The 23,669-nt window shown below is 37.9% G+C and overlaps 1 protein-coding gene across 1 annotated transcript in view; it reads right to left on the minus strand.

The window, feature by feature from the left end:
* The window catches only part of LOC124789512, a 218,228-nt gene extending 195,037 nt beyond the window's left edge, over positions 1 to 23,191 (minus strand). The window contains exon 1 of the mRNA XM_047256898.1: positions 22,780 to 23,191. The gene's annotated coding sequence lies outside the window, so the exon portion shown is untranslated. The remainder of the gene's footprint in view (positions 1 to 22,779) is intronic.
* Positions 23,192 to 23,669: the final 478 nt, after the last annotated feature.

Below are 23,669 nucleotides of genomic sequence, written 5' to 3' on the forward strand. Positions count from 1 at the left end.
AGGCGATCCTCAGTTCATACAGGCGACTGGCGGATTTGGTGAAGACCACTGGCCTCGCACACGGGGTGCAAGTAGAGCTCTCTACTTGCAGCATCATTCCCAGAGTAGATCGGGGTCCTTTGGTTTGTAGCCGAGTGGAGGGTCTCACCTAGAGGCTTCGTCGACTCTGTGACAGTCTTGGCTGCAGATTTCTAGACTTGCGCTATTGGGTGGGGAACTGTAGGATGCCCCTAGATAAGTCAGGATTGCACTACACAAAGGAAGCGGCTACTTGGGTAGCAGAGTACTTGTGGCGTGCACATGAGGGTTTTTTAGGCTAGGCAGTAGTGTGAAGTGTCCTGATGAACACTCACCAGTCAACGTGCAGGCAGGGAAATCAGGACGCGCTCAGTGTAAACACACTTCAGCTATCAAGATATTAGCAGTAAATTTTCAGAGTGTTCGGAATAAAGTTCCTGAATTTAATGCCCTCCAGCAAGCGTGTGGCGAGCAAATTATTCTCGGGACTGAGACCTGGCTGAACCCTGAGATAGGAAGTTCTGAAATATTTAGTGAGGGTTGGAACGTGTATCGGAAAGACAGGTTAGACACCGTAGGAGGTGGTGTCTTCATTGCAGTTGATAAAAATATTGTGTCTACTGAGGTCGAAGTAAAGTGTGATTGTGAAGCTCTCTGGACATGTTTAACAGGGCTGGGAGAAATAAAGTTAATTGTTGGGTGTTATTACCGGCCACCAGGTTCCACCGTGACAGTTCTAGAATCATTCAAAGGGAGTCTACACTCTGTATCGCAGAAGTACCCGGATCATGCTATATTAGTCGGAGGCGACTTGAACCTACCTAGTATAGACTGGGATGTCTATGGATTCATTACAGGTGGTACAGACAAGCCGTTGTGTGAATTACTTTTGAACACATTATCCGAAAACTGTTTTGAGCAGCTAAATCGACAGCCAATGCATAATGGAAATATTTTAGATCTGGTAGCCACGAACAGACCAGACCTCATTGACAGTGTCAGTGTTGAGACAGGGATTAGTGATCATGATGTTGTCATTACGACTATGGTTACGAAAGTTAAAAAGTCAGTCAAGAAGGCTAGGAGAGTATTCTTACTAGAAAGAGCAGATAAGCAGTTGTTAGCATCCCACTTAGTAAATGAATCGACTTCATTTACTTCCAGTATGATGGACGTGGAAGAATTATGGGCAAATTTTAAACACATTGTAAATCACGCATTGGAGAAGTATGTGCCGAAAAAGTGGGTTATGGATGGAAAAGACCCACCGTGGTTTAACAGCGCAATTCGGAGAATGCTCAGGAAGCAAAGATAGTTGCACTTGCGGGGTACAAGAAAGATCGGAAGAATGAGGACAGGCAAAAGTTTGTAGAGATTCATGCTGCTGTAAAAAGAGCGATGTGCAAAGCATACAACCACTACCACCATCATACCTTAGCGAAAGATCTTGCTGAAAACCCAAGGAAATTCTGGACTTATGTAAAATCGGTAAGTGGGTCGAAGGCTTCCATCCTGTCACTCACTGATCAGTCTGGCCTGGTAACGGAAGACAGCGAAACGAAAACTGAAATTTTAAGTTTAGCATTTGTGAAATCTTTCATGCAGGAGGATCATACAAACATACTGTCGTTTGAGTCTCGTACAGATTCCCGTATGGAGGACATAGTGGTAGACATCCCTGGAGTTGTGAAGCAGCTGAATGGGTTGAAAATAAATAAATTGCAAGTTCCTGATGGGATTCCAATTCGGTTTTACAGACAGTACTCTATTGCATTGGCTCCTTACTTAGCTTGCATTTATCGCGAATCTCTTGCCCAACGTAAAGTCCCGAGCGACTGGAAAAAAGTGCAGGTGACGCCTGTATATAAGAAAGGTAGAAGGACGGATCCTCAAAATTACAGACCAATATCCTTAACATCAGTTTGTTGTAGGATTCTCAAACATATTCTCAGTTTGAATATAATGAATTTCCTTGAGACAGAGAAGTTGCTGTGCATGCATCAGCATGGTTTTAGAAAGCATCGCTCCTGCGAAACGCAACTCGCCCTTTTTTCACATGATATCTTGCGAACCATGGATGAAGGGTATCAGACGGATGCCATATTCCTTGACTTCCAGAAAGCGTTCGACTCAGTGCCTCACTGCAGACTCGTAACTAAAGTACGAGCATATGGGATTGGTTCCCAGTATGTTGTCCTCGATAGTGAGTGTTCATCGGAGGTGAGGGTATCATCTGGAGTGCCCCAGGGAAGTGTGGTAGGTCCGCTGTTGTTTTCTATCTACATAAATGATCTTTTGGATAGGGTGGATAGCAATGTGCGGCTGTTTGCTGATGATGCTGTGGTGTATGGGAAGGTGTCCTCATTGAGCGACTGTAGGAGGATACAAGATGACTTGGACAGGATTTGTGATTGGTGTAAAGAATGGCAGCTAACTCTAAATACAGATAGATGTAAATTAATGCAGATGAATAGGAAAAAGAATCCCGTAATGTTTGAATATTCCATTAGTAGTGTAGCGCTTGACACAGTCACGTCGATTAAATATTTGGGCGCAACATTGCAGAGCGATATGAAATGGGACAAGCATGTAATGGCAGTTGTGGCGAAGGCGGATAGTCGTCTTTGGTTCTTTGGTAGAATTTTGGGAAGATGTGGTTCATCTGTAAAGGAGACCTATTCTTGAGTACTGCTCGAGCACTTGGGATCCCTATCAGGTTGGATTGAGCGAGGACATAGAAGCAATTCAGAGGTGGGCTGCTAGATTTGTAGCTGCTAGATTTGATCATCATGCAAGTGTTACGGAAATGCTTCAGGAACTCGGGTGGGAGTCTCTAGAGGAAAGGAGGCGTTCTTTTTGTGAATCGCTACTGAGAAAATTTAGAGAACCAGCATTGAGGCTGACTGCAGTAAAATTTTACTGCCACCAACTTATATTTCGCAGAAAGACCACAAAGATAAGATAAGAGAGATTAGGGCTCATACAGAGGCATATAGGCAGTCATTTTTCCCTCGTTCTGTTTGGGAGTGGAACAGGGAGAGAAGATGCTAGTTGTGATGCGAGGTACCCTCCGCCAATCACCGTATGGTGGATTGGGGAGTATGTATGTAGATGTAGATGTAGATAATTGACTGGTTACACAAATAACTTACTGAATTCAGAAGAATACTGGCTTATTAACTTTTCTGTTATTTCATCATAGTCATTACAATTTTTTGATTGTCAAGATTTTATGATGGACATAACATACCCTCTAAATGTTTACATGATTATTCTGCAGTTCACAATTAAGGGCCTGGCAGAGGTTCATTGAACCAGCTTCAAGCTATTTATCTAACATCCCACTCTCAAACACTTAAATGTTTCTGTGTGTGCTCTGATTTCTCTTATTGTGTTATGATGATTATTTCTCCCTATGTAGGTGGGTGCCAGCAGAATATTTTGTCACTCTGAAGAGAAAGTTGGTGATTTAAATTTCATGAAAAGATCCTACCACAATGAAAAACGCATTTGTTTTACTGACTTCCACCCTAATTCGCATATCATAACTGTGGGACACTCTCCCCTGTTCCACAATAATACAAAATGAGCTGCCTTTCTTTGAACTTTTTTTATGTCCTCCGTCAATACAATGTGATGTGATCCCATACCACGCAACAGTACTCCAGAAAAGGATGGACAAGGGTGCTGTAGGGAATCTCTTTAGTAGACCTGTATCGTTTTCTAAGTGTTCTGCCAGTAAATTGCAGTCTCTGGTTTGCTTTCCCGAAGACATTTGAGTTTAAGAAACTTCCTGGCAGATTAAAACTGTGTGCCAGACCGAGACTCGAACTCGGGACCTTTGCCTTTTGCGGGCAAATGCGCTACCAACTGAGCTACCCAAGCACGAGAGCTTCTGTAAAGTTTGGAAGGTAGGAGATGAGGTACTGGCAGAAGTAAAGCTGTGAGGACGGGGCGTGAGTCGTGCTTGGGTAGCTCAGTTGGTAGAGCACTTGCCCACGAAAGGCAAAGGTCCCGAGTTCAAGTCTCGGTCCAGCACACAGTTTTAATCTGCCAGGAAGTTTCATATTAATGCACACTCCGCTACAGAGTGAAAATCTCATTCTGGAATCATTTGAGTTTAAGTTATTTGAAACTGTAATTCCTAAGTATTTAGTTCAATTTACGGCATTTAGATTTGTGTGCTTTATTGTGTAAGCAAAATTTAATAGATTCCTTTTAGTACTTACGTAGATGACTTCACACTTTTCATCATTTAGAGTCACATGCAATGCCAACATTTTGACTGATATAGTGCAGCAACCATTATCTTGCGAGCAGTACACTGCCAATGTAGACAAGTTAGAAGTGGCCTTGGAAGGAAGTTAAAAAAATCATTGTGCCATTCAGCACTCTAAAATGGTGTGTCAGCAGAATCTGTTCCCAGAGCTGTGAATACTTCAGGACAATGCAAAAGGGACACACACTACAGCATTATTATGAAATGTTTTTGATAGTAAGAACTATCCTCACAATACTACCATAGATGCACTGCTGGTGGGCACTCTTGCATTTCTAGAACTCCTACACTGACTGTTCTGCCAGTTTGACAAAAAAAGAGCACTTCAGGATAAATCTCATAATCATCCACAGACTGCAATAGCCAGGTGATAGTACCGAATTAGAACAGTTGTAACTGTCAGTCGGTGATCTATTGTGACTTTGCAACTTTCCACTTTGTGTTTGTACATAGCTCTGTGAGCAAATACTACTAGCACAGCAGTCCAATGTGTTAAATGGTGTAACCTCCTTCCAAGGCCACTCTGAAATACTCTAGTCCAGCTGGAACCAATACACCACTTGCCAGAGTCTGTCACAGCTCCCAGTGTATGCAGGGACTTGAGCTTGCCTCCACTGTGTTGATTCCAGTGCAAAGCCAGACATAACACTTGCAATGTACCTGCAGTATGTGACAACTCTATTTTGCAACATGGCATCACATACTGAACATGATCTTTTTAGTAAAAGTTATGAAATGCTCCTTAAAAGTTTTGTAAGGTTGCAAAAATCTGTAATCATTGAGGGCATATTTCCTGACAGACTTAAATGTGCTGCAGAAACCCCCAACTACAGAAATGGAGCTAAACAAACCACCTGTAATTACAGATGATACAACACTAAGTCATTTAACTGTGTAGAATTTGTTACTACTTCTCAGTTCGATTTTCCTCAAAGAGTCTACACAGAGAAAGCAACATAATACTTCTGTAATGAAACACTAACAGAGCCAAACAAGAATTATTTTCTACATCTATATCTATATCTACAGCCATAATCTGCAAACCACTGTGAGGTGCATGGCAAAGGGTACATTGCATTGTACCAGTTCTTAGTGCACCCTGAAATTAATCTAATTTTGTCCTCACAATCCCTATGGGAGCAATGTGCAGAGGATTGTAGTATATTCTTAGAGTCATCATTTAAAGCTGGTTCTTGAAACTTCGTAAGTGGCTTTCATCTGCCTTGAAGTTTTTGCCACTTTAGTTTCTTCAGCATCTCCATCACATTTCCTTGTGAGCTGAATAAACCTGTGACCATTTGTGCTGCTCATTAGTTCTATGTGGTATGGATCCCACACATTTGACCAATATTTCAGCATGGACCGCACAAGTGTTTTATAAGCAATCTCCTTTAGAGACTGATTGCATTTCCCTAGAATTATGTCAATGAACCAGAATCTGCCACCTGTTTTACCCACAACTGAGCCTATGCCATTGTTCCAGTTCATGTATCTTCGCATTGTTACACTTAGGTATTTGTATGAGTTGACCAATTCTAATTGTTTGTCATTAACATTGTAGTCATAGGATACTGTTTTTTTTATTCTGTGAAGTGCATTTTTATATTTCTGAACATTTAAAAAAAAATTTGCTAATCTTTGGACCAATTTGAAATCTTATCAACACCTGACTGAATATTTGTGCATGCGGTTTTTTTCAGGCAGCATTTCATTGTAGACCACCATTTCTTCTATGAAAAGTCTGACATTGCTATTAATAATGTCTGTCAGGTCATTAATATAAAACATGAACAGCAAGGGTCCCAACTTCTCTGGGGCATACTTGAAATTATTTTTACATCTGCTGATGACTCTCCATGCAAGATAATAAGCCCTGTCATCCCTGCCAAGAAATGCTTAATCCACTCAACACAATGTTGGTATATTATGTATCCTTGTTAAAGCCTTTGACTGTGTGGATCCCAAAATTCTACTTTGCAAACTAAAGTCTTATGGCATTAACACCATCCCTTCTTAACAGAAAGCATATGGGCTCATTAACAGGGTGTGTTGCAGGCATGAGACTAACCTTAGGTTAGGGAAATATAAATGTTGAATGTCACAAGGAAAGGCCTTGGATCCACTGTTGTTTCCAATCAACATAAATTATCTTCCTATGATTCTGAAAGGTGACTGAAAAATTTTAATGTTTGTTGATGATATTAGCAATCAAAGACCCAAACTCAACCCTAACAGGCAGGTCAGAACATGGCTGAACAGGCCTACAAGCGATTCACAATGAGTTATTTGAGTCTTAATCTCGCTATGACTCATTTTATGCAATTTTAAACCAGCAAATCTGCTAGCTCTGGAAGAAGACCTCAATGGTCATACACTAAATGAAACACACTATGTAAAATTTCTTTAAGTCCAATTGGATAACAAGTTAAAGTGGAGTCAACACATAGATATACTAATCAGAAAGTTCAGTTCAGCATGTTGTGTCCCTGTAAGCATCTCTCATTGTGTTGACGTTGGGAGAAAATGCAAATGTTGGAGATTGAGCCACAAACAGTGTTTGAGGCCTTCATAGAGCATTTTTGTAATGAATGCAGATAACAAACTGATTAATCAACAGTGTAAATAAACTAATTTTTCTCACAGAGAGTAATAGAATGCAGGGTAATGAAAATAATCTCAAAACTCAAAATAAAAACACCTTGTGGTTGGGATGACATATTGTCCACATTACTTAAAGAATGCAGAAATGAATCAATAAAACCACTTAACACATTTAATAAACATTTCAGTTGGCCAGAGGACATTTCTTGACCTTTAAAAATCATTGAGATATAACCAGTGTATAAAAAGGGAGCAACAACAATTGACATAAATGTTTACAGGCCAGAATTGTTAACTTCAGTGTTTGGCAGTCTACTTTTAAGAATACTTGTAGAGAAAATTTAATCTTCCTTCTATAAATACAACCAACTAAACAACTCAGAGCAAGGGTTCCAAAAAGGGCAATCCACAATAACAGCAGTAACATTTTGTGTGAACTGCTAAAAAGGTTGAATACAGGAAACAAAGCCAATGGGACTTTTCTAGATTTGTTAAGACCTTTGAAACTGTGAATCATGCAGCACTTCTATCAAATTTGGAAACTTACATTGTAAGAGAGGAGCCACTAAATTTCTTGAGTTCTTGTCTCTGAAATAGAAGACAATCCACTAAACTACATTATAAGAACGAAAGTAAGATCCTAACAGTAAAATCAACATTTTAGGCTCTCAAATATGGAGTCCCACAGGGAACAATTATTGGGAAATTTTCGTTTCTCATACCTATAGTTTTATGACACAACACAGTCACAGAACTCATAAGCTAGAGAAGTAGGTTGACCATAATCCTTATTATCTGGGGCTGTACTGAACAGCTAGTATCACAAAACAATAAATAGAAATTTGATATGATCACAGAATATCTAACCAATGAATAAACTTACTTTCAGTAAGAACAAGACTGTATTGGTGAAGTTGTTCTTAAATTATAACCATCCTCCAGAGGATATAAAAACTGTGTTACTATCTATGGCTGAAACATCCAATACATACAAATTTTTAGGTATTGTGGTTGATGAACATTTTAAGTGGAAAGAGCATGACAGCTACAAACATAAAAAAATAGCTGCAACATTTAGTTTTTAAAACACCTTGCAAATATAATAACTTCTCCTCTTCTTATACAAATATGCTATGGTTTAAGTCATTCGTATGTGCAATAAGCAAATGAATATTGTAGCAGTGCACCCACAGTCAACATGGATAGGATATTAAAGCTTCAGAAGAAAGCAGTTTGAATAATTGCTAATATAAGTAAATGCCAGTCCTGTAGCAGTACTTCATCAAGTATAACTTAGTGGTTGTTTGCTCTTTCTATGTCCTTCAGACAATTATGCTTCTACAAGAGAATGAAGAATTAGTTCATAATTACAAAATGTGAACCAGTGTGATTATCACTGGATACTGAATAATAAAAGAGCTACAAATCGTAGTCCACTTGCTGGTAGAAGACAACTGCCAAATAAAACCAAGCAACTCTAAGGAAATGTTTTTAAGGGAAATTTAAAGTAGTTTTTAATTAAAAGATTTCTAGACTCCATTAATATTTTTGTTCATTAGAGCATATTAGTAGTGATAAATATTTATATAATACTATCTAAGAGGAACTTGTATATATTGATTACATTTATGAGATAGGATCATTGTAAATATTTTTTAAAAAATTATGATATCCACAACTGCAAATTTATTATGGACACATAAAGATTATTATTATTATTATTATTATTCTGGGGAATTGCACATAATGTAAATAACATGTTTCTTCAGCAGTAAGAATATTGTGTAAACTAGATAACTGTATCTTTTGCAAAACCCTTTTTAAGCATCTTGGGATTCTTACACTCACTTCCTAGCACATTTACTCATTAATAGTTTTTGTTCCCGATCGTGAAACACATATGTGCCTAACAAAGATTCAGGACCTCAATTACTTAGTGAGTTGTTACCTTAACTCCTTAAGTTATTTATGTGACTTAGTAGCTTGAGGGAGATTTCTTTCAAATTAGCATAAAACTTTAATGATCTACTGTAATATTGTCAGTAATGGAAGAATAACGAATTTTGAACAATCTTATTTTTGTATTTTCTTCAGTGTTCCTACATTATTAACTGGACTATTGGTGGTAAATACTATAACTGTCACAGAATGTCTAATGCATCTATATTTGATTATGTATTGATAGTATTTATTTTTAATGTCTAAGAAACAGAGAGGGGTGAAATGATAGTGGTAGCATAAGAAACCTCTGCCACAAACCATAAAGCAGATTATGAAGAATATATATGTAGATGTAAATGCTTTTGGGAAAATATCCATCTTCTTGTTCATCGCCAAGCTGTAGTGTTTTTCTGTGTAGTACATGTTTCAACTGAGACCACATTTATTCTGCAGCTTGCCATTTCAAAACGACCTACTTTAGAAAAAGGTCAAGTAAGCTCATCGTTAACCACAGGAAATGGACAGATACTCCTTTGATCAGAGTGAATGCTTCTAGAAATTACCTATCAAATAGAAGCATACAAATGCAGTCCAGGTTGTGTATGATAAAATCCAATGATGGAGAGTAGACAGGACAATATATAATATGTTCCACATAAACCTATAAAGCCACTGCATATTTCTTGTTAAACATTTTAACAGCTATATGTGCTAAATTTTCAATCTAATATCTATTCATTATCCTTGTTAAGACATGTAGTAATTAGTAAAATTTACACTAAACTTTTTTTACCATGAAACAACTATATAAAAAGTGCAGGAAACAGACCTGCAAGATGACAACCAGTGTGCAGACAAATAGTACCACTGCTCTGACAACATATCTACCACCACCAGTATACTGTGTGCACAATTTGTTCACACATGAATTACTGCAAAGAGCAGCACACATTATTGTGAGGTATGGTACATGTCACAAGGAAATTCAGAATCTAAATGACAAGCTGAAACAATGACTTTGTATGTAAGTGTGTGTATCTTATCACATATATGGGCTAAACACTTACTGCTTTCATTTAGTCCAAGATAAGAAAAAAATGACTGCTGATAAAGCAGACAGTTATTAACATATCAACCATATTATGATCAACAACAGTAAATCACACTCTCTTTTAATATGAATACTGAGATTTACTGCTGTCATTATATGCACCTATGAGATTCACATAAAAATAAGAAACAACATGCAGAAGATACAGAATATTTTATTTCAGTATATGACACATATCGGTTCTTGGTAAGGTACACTGCAATAGGAATCTAGCTCTTTATCACACTGTTCACTACAGCATTCTATAAACAAATTAATAACACATGTGTGTATCCATATATGAAGCATCTGAACAAATCTCTATTTGCAATGTGAATTGTGTCAGACATAGGGTATATAAAAATGAAAAAGCTGGCATACTATGCTTACTTTCATTCCATAATGTCATATGGGATTATTTTTTGGGGTAATTCATCAAGCCAAGCTAAAGTTTTCTGGGCACAAAAATGTGCAGTAAGAGTTATATGTGGTGTGAACTCAAGAACATCCTACAGAAGCCTGTTTAAGGAACTAGGGATACTAACTACTGCTTCCCAATATATTTATTCCTTAATGAAATTTGTCATTAAAAATATATCACTTTTTCAAACCAACAGCTCAATTCATGGAATCAATACTAGAAATAAGAATAATCTTCACAAGGATTTAAAGTCACTTAGTCTTGTACAAAAAGGTGTACATTATTCAGGAACACACATTTTCAATAACTTGCCAACAGCCATAAAAAGCTTAACAACCAATGAAATTCAGTTTAAGAGAAGCCTAAAGGATTTATTGGTGGCCAACTCCTACTCCATTGACGAATTTCTCGGTAAAACCAACTGATTTGTGTATACAATATAACTTCTGCACAATTTCAGTGCAGTAATGCGTTCATTGTAAATATGTGTGTGTGTGTGTGTGTGTGTGTGTGTGTGTGTGTGTGTGTGTGTGTGCACACGCAAGTACAATCTAACTTGTGCACCATTTCAGTGCAGTAATGTGTTCATTGTAAATAAGTATTATAGTAGTTGTATTACATGTTTATTACCTTATAAATAAATAAAAAACTTTTTTATTTTAAATTCAGTGCATTAGTATTTGTAAAATGACTATTTCATATAGTGTTCATTAAAAAATGACAATCATTCCACTTGGGACCTGTGCTTATTTGTTTTAGATGTAAATATTTGTCATGTATTGTTGTTTTTCTGACATGTTCTGCATCCTGGAGGACCTCCTCACTATGGATCAATCGGAATGAAAGTAAATCTAATGTAATGTAATTAACTGAAGCACAGCCTACTGATTTGTGTACATTTTTGTGTTGCTTGTATTTCAGTTCTCTCTCATTATCATTATTATTATTATTATTATGTTATTATTATTATTATTATTATTATTATTGTTGTTATTATTAAGTAAGGTCTTTTGGTATCCTGTGAACTGTACATGTGGGATATATGCCATGACAAAGCATGGCATGACAAAGTACATTAGGCTCAAATAGTTGCAAAGAACATGAGATGATAAATGAATAAAAATAAAACAGGAAAATTGGTAATAGCCACACTGCACAACCCAAGTTAGTAAAAACAAGTCTTTGAGCCATGTACAACTACCACCATTATTTGAATAATGTTGTGCAGATGTTGTATTGTCTATGAGTCTTGTCTGCTCCTTGTTGAAATGATACAGGATGTTCTAGTGATGTTTAATTGTCTCTTCAAATACAGATATGAGTTAGTACTTCCTACCCATGATCTGTTACTCATTACAAAAATGTAAATTATTCTGTAAAAGGAAAAACTGTTTCAGATTGTTTTCAAATTTAACTTTGCTGTCTGTCAGACCTACATTAGAGGGTAGGTGATCAAAAATTTGGTGGTAGCATTGTGAAACTATTTTATGCTAAAGAAAACCTTAATGTGGAGTAATGAACATCATTTTTTCTTCTGGTCTGGTACTTGCGTATATCAGTGTTCCTGTTGAACTGCTGTGGAACTTTCACAACAAATTTCATGAGGGAATAAATATACTGTGAGGCAGTAGTCAAACTGCCATCCCTTAAACAGATGTCTATAAGATGATTGTGGGTGAGCACAGCATATTGTTCTTCCATTACTTTTTTGAGCAAGGAAAATGTTCTTTCTTAAAGAAAAATTACTCTCTGAATGTTTTTCCATATGACATTACTGACACAATAAAAAAATAAAAACATGACATTACTGAATGAAAATATTAAAAACATGTCAATTTACTGATTTGTTCATCTCCAAAATTTACAATGACTGGACGTGCAAGTATGGTTGAAGTAACTGGTTTTCCGAGTTCCAAAATGTGTTTTTTCCAGTTTTAATTCTCATCATGGAGGACACCTAAAATCTTTGAAGTTTCCACCCTAGTCATTATTTTCTCCCCATATGTTACATTTATTATTGGTGTAGTAGCTCTATATGTGTAGAACTGATTATGTTGTCTTTCTGAAATTGAGATTGAGACCATTCACAGAGTACACTCAACAATATTTTTAACTACATGACTCAACTTTTCTTCTGTTGCTGTATGTATAAATGGATTGATTATAGTACTAGTGTCATCCACAAAAAGAGCTAATTGGCTTGCTGCATATTAAATAGGTTGTTCACATAGATGAGAAACAACAGTGGACATAAGATTTAGACTCATGGAACCATAAAAGTGATTTCTCACCAGTCAGAAGAGTCTTCCTTCTTACACTGATCAAATTATTAAGTACAACTTTCTGCATTCATTTGGTTAGATATGACATTCATTGGTTGGCTATAACCCAATTTATCTGGGAAAATATTGTGAGTCACACAGTCAAATGCCTTGGTAGGTCACAGTAAATACTGACACATGCTACTTTGTTACTTACTGCTTGTGAAATATCGTGAGAGAATGTGTAAGTTGCTTTCTCAGTTGAGCATCTCTTTTGAAATCTGAACTGTGATTTAGTGAGGGTCTTATTGTTGCACAAGAGGTATACCATTCTAGAGTACATCACTCCCTCCAAAATTTTGGAAAACGATATTAGTAATGAAATGGGTTGATAGTTATTGACATCTCTCCTATCACCATTCTTACAGAAGGGTTTAACAATGGCATACTTCAATCTCTCTGGGAAAATGCCTTGAGGTGATGATAAATTACACATTTCGGAGAAGACAGCACTTATTATACAGGAACAAGTCTTTAATTTTCTGTTGGAAACACCATCAAATCCAGATTACTTTTCGTTTCTGAGAGAATATGTAATCTCGTTACTTTCAAAAGGAGAAGTGGGTGAGATACCTACAGGTAGGTTTCAACATGTTTTAAATTTTCTCTTGAAAACTTTGTCCTTATATTTTCTGCTATATTTAAGAAATCATTTTAAACATACCTGCTACCTGTGATGTATGAGGTGTGTTTTTTAAGTAAGTACCATTTTGAAATTAAAAAAAGACATGCTAAGATATCTCAATAATTTTATTTTTACATGAAAGCCTGTACCTTAATCTACTTTTCTACATAATTTCTGTCAATATTGAGGCACTTGTTATAACGTTGTACCAGTTTTTGAGTACCCTCCTCACAGAAGTCTGCCGCCTGACTTGTTAACCACTGCATCACCATTGTTTTGACTTCATCACCGTCTTGAAGACGCTGACCGCCCAGGTATTTCTTCAAGTGCAGGAACAGATGGTAGTCACTGGGCACAAGATCGGGGCTGTATGGAGGATGATCTAGAGTTTCCCATTGAAAAGATGTGATGAGATCTTTGGTCTGATTCGCCACATATGGACGGGCATTGTCTTGCAGCAAAATGATGCCATTGCCCAACTTGCCACGTCTTTTGTTCTGAGTTGAACGGCACAGATTATGCAATGTCTTACAGTAAGCTGCTGTATTGATTGTCTCATTATGAGGCATAATTTTCACAAGCAATACTTCTTTTCTGTCCCAAAAAACTGTGCACATGATGCAGTGGTTAACAAGTCAGGCGGCAGACTTCTATGAGGAGGGTATACAAAAACTGGCACAACATTATGACAAGTGCCTCAATATTGATGGAAATTATGTAGAAAAGTAGATTAAGGTACAGGCTTTCACGTAAAAATAATTTTTTTTAAATTTTGAAATGGTACTTACTTAAAAAACACACCTCGTATTATTTATAGCCCTTACATTGTAATCAATACTGATGTTATCCTATTCTGTGGTCTTCTTTTCACTAGAGTCCAAATACACTGAAGAGCCAAAGAAACTGGTACACCTGCATAATATCATGTGGGATCCCCACGAGCATGCAGAAGTGTCACCACATGACATGGCATGGACTCAACTAATGTCTGAAGTAGTGCTGGAGGGAATTGACACCATGAATCCTCCAGGACTGTCCATACATCCATAAGAGAACAACAGGGTGGAGATCTCTTCTGGACAGCACGTTGCAAGGCATCCAAAATATGCTCAATAATGTCCATTTCTGGAGAGTTTGGTGTCCAGCAGAAGTGTTTAAAATCAGAAGAGTGTTCCTGGAGCCACACTGTAGTACTTCTGAACACATGGGGTGTCACACTGTCCTGCTGGAATTGCTCAAGACTGCCAGAACGCACAATGGACATAAATGGATGCAGGTGATCAGACAGGATCCTTACTTATGTGTCACCTATCAAGAGTCATATCTAGATGTATCAGGGGTCTTTTATAACTCCAACTGCACACACTCCACACCATTATAGAGCCACCATCAGCTTGAACAGTCCTCGGCTGACATGCAGTGTCCATGGATTCATGAGGTTTTCTCCATACCCATACATGTCCATCCACTCAATACAATTTGAAATGAGACTCATCTGACCAGGTAACATGTTTCTAGTCATCAACAGTCTAACGTCAGTGCTGACAGGCCCAGGTGAGGCATAAAGCTTTGTGTCGTGCAATCATCAAAGGCACACAAGTGGGTCTCCGGCTCCAAAAGCCCATATCAATGACGTTTTGTTGAATGGTTTGCACATTAACACTTGTTGATGGCCCAGCACTGAAATCTGTAGCATTTTGAGGAATGGTTGCACTTCTGTCATGTTGAATGAATCTCTTCAGATGTCATTGTTCCCATTCTCACAAGATCTTTGTCCAGCTGCAGCGATGTCGGACATTTGATGTTTTACTGGATTCCTGATATTCATGGTACACTTGTAAAATGGTCTTATGGGAAAATCCCCAGCTCATCGATACCTCGGAGATTCTGTGTTCCATCGCTCATGCACCGACTGTAACACCACATTCAAATTCACTTAAATCTTCATAACCTGCCATTGTAGCAATCTTCATAACCTGCCACTGTAGCAGCTACAACTGATCTAACAACTGCGCCAGACACTTGTTGTCTTATATAGGCACTACTGACTGCAGTTCTGTATTCTGCCTGTTTACATATATCTGCATTTGAATATGCATGCCTATACCAGTTTTTTTGGTGCTTCAGTGTAGATATAAGTCTGTTGTCAGAATTATTGTTTTTTGTAATACTGTGCATGTTCTTTGATATTTTTTTACTTTTTTCTTAGGAATTGTAAGTAGTTTTCCTAATTTGCAATTACTGCAGAATTTTCACTTTTTGGTGCCAACAGATACATTTACCTTTTCCTTTCACAACATACTTTAATCCCACTAGTGATACATGCTTTGTTACATGATAGTTTAATGTTATTTCTGATCAGTTACATGGAAAACTATTTTCAATTGATACGAAATTATCATGGCATAGATTAATTTTTATGTTAGCATTTGCTTTCTTATAAATTTGGTGCCAGGTCATCTCTTGTACACTGTTCTTAAAAATATTTGTCATCAAGTCATTATTTATTCCAGTTTCCACTGAGGAGTACCTATACTGTAAGACACTGTATTATTTACGCTAACAAATTGTCCATTGGAGAGCATTTGTTACTTTGCCAATTAGAATCTTACTCTCGTTATGAAATTTGTAGTGAAGTTAATTAGTGACACCAATTTTTAGTATCCAAATAAGGCTCCCAGGTCATTTTTATCAACAAAATCCTTTAGGAAGCCTACATTGAAGCCACAACAGTCTCTGAACTGCTTGGTGCTGTCTGACAGATAATGTAGTAAGGAATCCAAATTCCTCATAAACTGTTCAAAATTTCCCAGCGGGATCTATATCTAGTTACAATTATAAGTGAACTATTTTTCAGTATTAATTCATGAGCACACACTTCTAATCACTACAGAATCTACTAGTCTCAATCTTTTTGAACTTGTGTTCTGTTAATGTATGAAATAACTCCTCCTTTTCCAATATTACTCCTACATGAGCAAGAAGCTGGAGTGTAATCTTTTATGTTTGACAACTCTAACTCTGTGGTTATGTGGTGCTCAGATAGGTACAGGTTGTCTATCTTTTCAGTGCTCTCTAATTTCCAAACAGACCAAAAGCTCTTCTACTTTAATATCCAATTTTCTAATACTGCGATGAAATAAAATAACCTTACTGTACAGTGCTTTCTTAAGAATTTTGTGGGGCTCTTCTGTTGTATTAAATTCTTTCACAACAGGGTGCCTGATTCCTGACTGTAACCTAAAAAAGGTACCTCTCTGACACCAGTAACAATAGGGATCCGGCTTCGTGTAATGGTAGGCACTGTACATTTTCTGCTTGGTAAGGCTTGTCTGAAAACTATCTCTAAACATGAAGTACTCTATTCAGCTATGATTTGGGTGATGAGACTAGGACATATTAATCCATGGATTGAGTATTTACTGTTTACTAACATGCTGACTGATTAATGAAATTTTCATACTATACCACAGTGTGGTATCTATGGTTGGTACCAGTACTGCACTATTGTGACCATTTTAGATCTTAAAATCATGAAAACTCTAAATTACAAAAATGAAGAATATGTTGCAACAAGAAATCTCACCTGCACAATTCAGAAAACTCTAAGGACTCAAAGATACTTTTCTTTTCTTTCTTAGTCTGTAATAGCTTAATTTGAAAGAACAATATGGACATATGTGGTCCATGTAAGGAATCCACTGCATTGTGGTTCTATTCACTTTAATCACAATATTACATTTTAATAGTTCATCTGGTAGAAGAAATGGTGAGTTTCTGTGACAGATTTAGCTGGCTTGGTTGCAATCTGTTCAACCACCACTGCTGTCATGTCACTGAGATGATAATTAGCTATGTTTGTCACATAGAACCTTCATATTTTTATTTAATGAAGTCCAATGTAGAAGTTTAAACAGAATTTGGTGCGTGTATTATTTTAAATCTCGAAATCATGGAATTCTTGTAACCAAGCCACTTAATCCTAAGGAAACATTTCATGTTCCATTTTTTAATGAAATTGAGAGGGAGAAGTATTTAATAATGACAATATTATTCTATTATTAGTATTATTATTATTATCATTGTGACAGAAATTTAATTCAGTTTTCTCTCTCTGTTGAATCCGCATTTTTATGTGGTGTGAAACCATGATTCGTTACTGAACCAGTCTGACTTTAGATGCTGTTACAACACAATGATTCTTTGCAATTCTTTTACTGCTCAGAATCCATATAAGTGCCATTATAAATCCTGGTTTTGTGAGAAGGACCCACATGCCAGAGGCTGTGAAGCAGTTGTTGAATTCTGGAGAGAGGATTCAATACACTTGTACCAAAATATTGTGTCCCAGTAAAGGGTGTTTACTAAACAAGAAGATAAACCATTTCAATATTCTGACTAGTACAGACCATTTAAATACTTGTTAATAATTATTTATTAAGTTTCAGGTGCTATCTCCAGCTAAAATGTTTTGTACTCTCCTCCTACAAAAAGAGAGGAGAGAGAGAGAGAGAGAGAGAGAGAGAGAGAGAGAGAGAGAGAGAGAGAGAGAGAGACCGTGTGTGTGTGTGTGTGTGTGTGTGTGTGTGTGTGTGTGTGTGTGTGTGTGTGTTTGGCTTATGATTTAAAAAATAATAATTAAAAAATGAATCTGATGAGAAAAAGCAAGTGGATGCAATAAGAGAAACAGAATGCAGATAAGGAAAAGAAATCAGCAAAGGACAGTGAAAGTAAATGCTTGAAGTCACAACAATAAAGAAAAATACCAGGCACAACCATCACTGGATAGTGTACCATTTGCAAAATTTTCTCTCAGTTGTAAATTCTGCACTAAGTTATGGCCTACAACATTTTTTTTAATTATAAAATTAAAGTGTGTAGAATCTTATCTTTTCAAAATTACTTTTCTTATATAACTGGAAGCTATGCAACATTTTTCAGTAATGGAAAAATGTGGAACATTCATGTATGGTTGTCAAAAAAAAGTGCTACTAGATTGCATCCATTGCTTGCACAGCAAAAAATATTTCGGAACTGACTTACTTTTGTTACACATGTAGTTTTTACAAACTGATGTGGTAAAATTTAAATTATTTTCTATTTAACTACATGGTCTTGAATAATGGATCCAAACAGGAATATTACTACCAGTATTCAGTCATATTTGCAGGATAAGATGCCTTGCAAGGTAGAACACAAAAAGTAACTATAATCAAATGGGCTCCTATTATTAAAATTGCAACAATATTTTCCAAATTAGAATTACTCACAGGTTTCGTGGACACAAATGCTGGTGAGCAAAGCTGTGTGTCACAGACTCTTGGTCACTTGTCGCAAAAAGTAGAAAGTATGGCCAGAAAGCTGGAAAAACTGTTAGAAAAATACTTAATTGCGTATTAATCATTACTTATGATTATAATAGAGGGAAACATTCCATGTAGGAAAAATTCAGTCTCCCATCCTTCATCAAAGACACCAACCACTTTCTTGAACGCCTGGAATCCTTACCCAATCTGTTACCCCTGGAAACCATCCTTGTAACCATTGATGCCACTTCCTTATACACAAATATTCCACACGTCCAGGGCCTCACTGCGATGGAGCACTTCCTTTCACGCCGATCACCTGCCACCCTACCTAAAACCTCTTTCCTCATCACCTTAGCCAGCTTCATCCTGACCCACAACTTCTTCACTTTTGAAGGCCAGACATACCAACAATTAAAGGGAACAGCCATGGGTACCAGGATGGCCCCCTCATACGCCAACCTATTCATGGGTCGCTTAGAGGAAGCCTTCTTGGTTACCCAGGCCTGCCAACCCAAAGTTTGGTACAGATTTATTGATGACATCTTCATGATCTGGACTCACAGTGAAGAAGAACTTCAGAATTTCCTCTCCAACCTCAACTCCTTTGGTTCCATCAGATTCACCTGGTCCTACTCCAAATCCCATGCCACTTTCCTTGACGTTGACCTCCACCTGTCCAATGGCCAGCTTCACACGTCCGTCCACATCAAACCCACCAACAAGCAACAGTACCTCCATTATGACAGCTGCCACCCATTCCACATCAAACGGTCCCTTCCCTACAGCCTAGGTCTTCGTGGCAAACGAATCTGCTCCAGTCCGGAATCCCTGAACCATTACACCAACAACCTGACAACAGCTTTCGCATCTCGCAACTACCCTCCCGACCTGGTACAGAAGCAAATAACCAGAGCCACTTCCTCATCCCCTCGAACCCAGAATCCCCCACAGAAGAACCACAAAAGTGCCCCACTTGTGACAGGATACTTTCCGGGACTGGACCAGACTCTGAATGTGGCTCTCCAGCAGGGATACGACTTCCTCAAATCCTGCCCTGAAATGAGATCCATCCTTCATGAAATCCTCCCCACTCCACCAAGAGTGTCTTTCTGCCGTCCACCTAACCTTCGTAACCTGTTAGTTCATCCCTATGAAATCCCCAAACCACCTTCCCTACCCTCTGGCTCCTATCCTTGTAACCGCCCCCCCGGTGTAAAACCTGTCCCATGCACCCTCCCACCACCACCTACTCCAGTCCTGTAACCCGGAAGGTGTACACGATCAAAGGCAGAGCCATGTGTGAGAGCACCCACGTGATCTACCAACTGACCTGCCTACACTGTGACGCATTCTATGTGGGAATGACCAGTAACAAACTGTCCATCCGCATGAATGGACACAGGCAGACAGTGTTTGTTGGTAATGAGGATCACCCTGTGGCTAAACATGCCTTGGTGCACGGCCAGCACATCTTGGCACAGTGTTACACCGTCTGGGTTATCTGGATACTTCCCACTAACACCAACCTATCCGAACTCCAGAGATGGGAACTTGCTCTTCAATATATCCTCTCTTCCCGTTATCCACCAGGCCTCAATCTCTGCTAATTTCAAGTTGCCGCCACTCATACCTCACCTGTCATTCAACATCATCTTTGCCTCTGCACTTCTGCCTCGACTGACATCTCTGCCCAAACTCTTTGTCTTCAAATATGTCTGCTTGTGTCTGTATATTTGTGGATGGATATGTGTGTGTGTGTGCGAGTGTATACCCGTCCTTTTTTCCCCCTAAGGTAAGTCTTTCCGCTCCCAGGATTGGAATGACTCCTTACCCTCTCCCTTAAAACCCATTTCCTTTCGTCTTTCCCTCTCCTTCCCTCTTTCCTGATGAGGCAACAGTTTGTTGCGAAAGCTTGAATTTTGTGTGTATGTTTGTGTTTGTTTGTGTGTCTGTCAACCTGCCAGCACTTTCATTTGGTAAGTCACATTAATCATTACTTATTAAGTTACAGCTAAACATTTTATACTCTCCGCTCATTAAAAAGTAATAGTAAATATTCAGGAAAGATAACACCTATAATAACCAAATAAGAATAATGAACACCACATAGTTCACCACCTTTTGTTGAGCGGCATATTTGGCAACCAAGTTGTCTAGTAGGAACTTTGACACTGACAGTGGTCATTCACCTGGAGCTGTCTTTTTGGGGTTCTGCCCATGTAGAATGATGCACAGTGGTAACAGAAATTTGTTATCTGATGTGGCTCCACTTGTGGCCAAGCTCCTGCAGGGGGTTTGGAATAGGAGGTGGTGAGTAGAGTGCGTTTGAGTGTTCCATGGGCATAAAGGTTCAAATATGGATACAAAGCAGTCTGGGTAGGCGGCAGACTGAGACTTTGGGGGGGAAGGGTGAGATGGAAATGACAATGTAGAGGATTTACACATTTCAATTCACAGAATTTTCTTCTAAACTGACAGCTTTGGGTCCTAAAACACTGAAATTCGGTAAATGGAGAAAAACAAGAATAAGCTGTGGTCACCTGGTTCTAAGCAACTAAAGCTATCTCATCATTTAACGTAAAACATTGTCAAATTTGTTGGCATACTACAATTCACGCAGATATTATTCTCTCTTTACTGCTGAAAATTATTTTGAAACCAAAACACAAATCAATATAATCATTTTCTTCAAATGAATATTTTTAGTTTTAACTAAAAATATGTAAACAACTGTAATATTATTAAATTTAAAAATTAGTTTTTGAAATTTTAAGATCAGTCAGAACACAACTACTGCAATGAAATCATTAATTTCATTTAATGCAATCATAATGAAAAATCAGTGCTATGAAGTAAATAGGAAATAGTTTTGATTACAAAAAACATAATGTAAAAATTCATCATAACTTTCACAGATATTTTTATTTATTTGAACACAAAGTGCACACCAAAGAGAACATAGTTTGAGCACAAAAGAATCTGTTGTACCACAGACATTATCTCTAAATGTAAAATGAGCAATGTGGTATCAATCTAGCACTATGGCAGACAAAAGTCCAAATTTCTATCTAGCCAGCCAGCCAGATTTAGGTTTTTTTTATGGTTTTTCTAAACTGCTTAAGACAAATTCCTGGAAACTTCCTTTGAAATTAACACAAATGACTTCCTTCTCCATTTTTTCCCTAAATGAAGTTTAGTTTAGCTTTTCTCATGTTCAGTGACAACGCATTTTCAGTGAGAACTCAGATTCATGAAATCTCATCATGATGTGGAATATGTCAGAAGGTTTACAAATGAGATATTCTTTCTCTGTCAAAATGTAGCTATACAGCTAGCCATTTGCATAACAACTTGGTTTGAATGCTCAAAAACATAAAACTGTGTACTTCACAAAACAAAAAAGCATAGTATCAATGACTCAAAGCTGGAGTCAGATGACTTGTACAGATACCTGGGCATAACACTTTGTAGTGATACAAAAGAGAATGGTCACACTAAATAAAGCTAGCAGGGAAACCATACAGATAAGTGCAGCATGGGTGGTCACAGGTTTACTTGGCCCTTGGGAGCATGTCACACAGATACTGAAGAAACTGAACTGGCAGGCATCACAATAGACACAAACTATCACTAGAAAGTCTACTTACAAAGTTTAGAGGATGAGCTTCAAATAATGAATCTAGGGATATACTACAACACACTTCATATATCTCCTGCATAGATCATGAGCCCACGATCAGATTAATTACAGTACACACAAAACCAGCTTTAAATTATGAATCTAGGAATATACTCCAACATACTTCATATCTCTCTTTCATAGGTCATGAGCACAAGATCAGATTAATTACAGCACACATAGAGTCATTTAAACAGTCTTTCTTCCCATGCTCCATAGGGTAAATCTGGGAGCAATGCCGAATGCAGTATAGACAGCATGCTCTGCGTAGTTTCGGCAAACACTGACACAGTATGTGTGTATCGGCACTGCACTTGCTCAGTGGATGGGAAGTTTTACATGAGCTCTGGGGGAATAACTGAGGTATGTCTATAAACATTACTACACAACCATTTTTAAGCATAATGATTAGTCCTTTATGTATTTTAAATAGTTAGATATGAAGTCTGTTCAAAAAATTCTGGAACTTTGTCCACAAAATTTTTCTATGCTTACCTTTTACTTATTGTGCATGGTCCCGTTTGAAATAGTCTCATTCAAACTGATACACCACTCCCAATACCATTTCCACTTCCAGAAGCAGTCTTGGTACGTCTCTTGCTGGATCGTGTGAGGTGCCGTCTGTGAATTTTCTTCTGTGCTTCCAACGGGGTTTCCAACTCTGGAAATAGGAAAAAGTACACAGGGGGAAAGTCTGGAAAGTTCGTAGGATGAGGCAGCACAGTGATTTCGTTTTTTGTGCAATAGTCACACACAAACAGGGATGAATGTGAGGGTGCATTACTGTGATTCAAGAGCAATGAATTTTCTCACCATATTTCAGGCTGTTTCCTTCTCACATTTTCTCTCAGGCATTGCAACATGTCCTGATAGTACCTTCAATTATCATTTGTCCCTGTGGCATGAATTCATGATGAACTAATCCTTCAAACTCAAAGAAAACAACCAGCATGGCTTTGACATTTTTCCTGACCTGACCCTTTGTGAAGACTGAACCTTGGTGTCAACATTACAACCATAGACCCACGTCTCATCACTAGTTATGATTCTCTTAAGGAACTTCTTGTTCTCATTTCTGTGATCCAAAAGATCTGCATGGATTGCAAGGCAAAGGTCTTTCTGGTCTTGGCTCATGAGCTATGGGACAAACTTGGCAGCAACAAGTTGAATACCACAATGCTGTGTCAGGATTTCATCACATGATCCAACTGAAATGTTGCAATCTTCTGCAATCTCTTGGATAGTCAATCTTTGATTGGCATGCACAATTTCGTTGACATTCTTGATATGAGTGTCATCGGTAGATGTAGAAGGGCGTCCTGAATGAGGGCCACCTTTAACTTATACCCGGCCACTTTTAAACCATGTGAACCATTTGTAACAAC

The sequence above is a fragment of the Schistocerca piceifrons genome, chromosome 3 (assembly GCF_021461385.2).
Source record: "Schistocerca piceifrons isolate TAMUIC-IGC-003096 chromosome 3, iqSchPice1.1, whole genome shotgun sequence".
NCBI classification, from domain to species: domain Eukaryota; kingdom Metazoa; phylum Arthropoda; class Insecta; order Orthoptera; family Acrididae; genus Schistocerca; species Schistocerca piceifrons.